The sequence below is a fragment of the Canis lupus genome, chromosome 30, assembly GCF_048164855.1.
Source record: "Canis lupus baileyi chromosome 30, mCanLup2.hap1, whole genome shotgun sequence".
Taxonomy (NCBI): Eukaryota; Metazoa; Chordata; class Mammalia; order Carnivora; family Canidae; genus Canis; species Canis lupus.
In genome coordinates, this window is record NC_132867.1 from 11,308,569 (window position 1) to 11,310,604 (window position 2,036).

Here is a 2,036-nt window from a genome sequence, read left to right on the forward strand (position 1 = left end):
TATTATCTTAGTAATGCAGTGAAAGTTATTAACAAATTCTTACCCTTATATGGTAAAAACTCTCAGCAAGGGCAGCCTGGGTGGCCCAGCGGTTTAGCGCTGCCTTCAGCCCAGGACGTGATCCTGGAGACCGGGATGGAGTCCCACATCCGGCTCCCTGCGTGGACCTGTTTCTCTCTGCCTGTGTCTCTGCCTCTTTCTCTGTGTCTCTCATGAGTAAATAAATAAAATCTTTAAAAAAAAAAAAAAAAAACCTCTCAGCAAACTTATAAGAGAACTTTCTTAATTAGTTAAAAACTATTTACAAAAGACCACCTACAGCCAATATCATACTTAGTGGTACAATATTAACACAAGGAGAGGATATTTGCTCTCACTAATTCTATTCAAAATTGCATTAAAGTTACTTGCAGATACAATAATGCCAGAACAAAAAGTTAATTATATAAAGATTATAGTGGTAAAATTTAAATGATATGATTATTATTTTGAAAATCCTAAGGAGTCTACCAAGAAAATTACCAAGGAAGCCAATATATTCATGTTACTGAAGACAAGTTAAGACATAAATTTACAATAGCCAAAAGTTTTTAACAACCCAAATGTCAAAGAACAGTAATTGAAGACAAATGCTGTTTTACTCATAGGAACGGAATAACAAATGGACTAGAGACACAATAAGATGGATGAAACTCAAAAATATAATGTTAAAAAAAGAAGACAGACATTAAAGAACACATTCTAAGTAATTCCAGTAATATGAAGTCACAGTCAGGCAAAATTAATCTATGGGAATAGAAATTGGAAAGTGATTGCCCCAGATAGTGGAATGGTGGTAGGAAGTGACTAGAAAGGAGAATGGAGGAGTTTTCTTGGGTGATGGAATAGTTTGAGTAATGGTTACAAATTGTATGAAATTTCCAAAACTCATTGGACTGAACACTTAATATTCAGGCATTTTATTTAAGATACTTTTTTTTTTTTTTTTTTTTTTTTTTTTTAATGGGATAGTGGGGCAGAGGAGAGAGAGGCTGCGCCACCCAGGGATCCCTGAGAGAGAGAATCTTAAGCAGGCTCCAGGGCCAGTGCAGGGGCCAATGTGGGGTTCGAATTCATGACCATGAGATCATGACCTGAGCAGAAATCAAGAGTTGGATGCTTAGGACACCTGTGTGGCTCAGTGGTTGAGCATCTGTCTACAGCTCAGGTCCTGGAATTGAGTCCTGTATCGGAGTCCCCACAGGGAGCCTGCTTCTCCCTCTAACTATGTCTCTGCTTCTATTTCTGTGTGTCTCTCATGAATAAATAAACTCTTTTTTAAAAAAGAGTCAGATACTTAAGCAACTGAGCCACCCGGGTACCCCTAAAGTAAATTTAAGCTCATTTAAAAATAATTTAAAATTATAAAGAATAAATCTCTGAGCTAGAGAGACTTTAAGTGACTCTCTCAGTGCCACAACGATATTCTATCATTTCGACTCTAGAACAGTTTGAACAACTATGAATTTACTATGCTCATTACTCTGGGGTTTTAAATGTGACATATTAACACATATATTAAATGGCAATTCATGCAAATGAAGTTGAGTGGCTGTACTTGATTACTTGTCAAGTAAGGAGATAAATGTTGTGATTTCAGAATGAGAGAAGTCACTATAGGATGAGAAAATCTGGGAAAGCTTCATACTGGAACAAGACCTTAACTTGAACTTTTAAAAGTTAAGTATGCATTTGAATTGTTATTCAGCTTTATAATTATTATTACTCATATATGTGTTTCACTTTCCATAAGTAGGTTTTCCATTTAAATTGGTCAAAAATAAGGAAATTTGAGTTCACCCCTCTGTCATAGAAATTCAATAAATAACAATCAGATATTTTTGGAAGATATCTGAAATAAAAATGTTTGTTCTCAACACTGACATTGTCTGCAGGTGATGCCAATACAGTGTCTACTAACATCAATGAAAGGAATCACGAGTAACAGTGTAGAACATACTGCAGGTACCCAGAAATAACTTGACTTTCTCAATAGC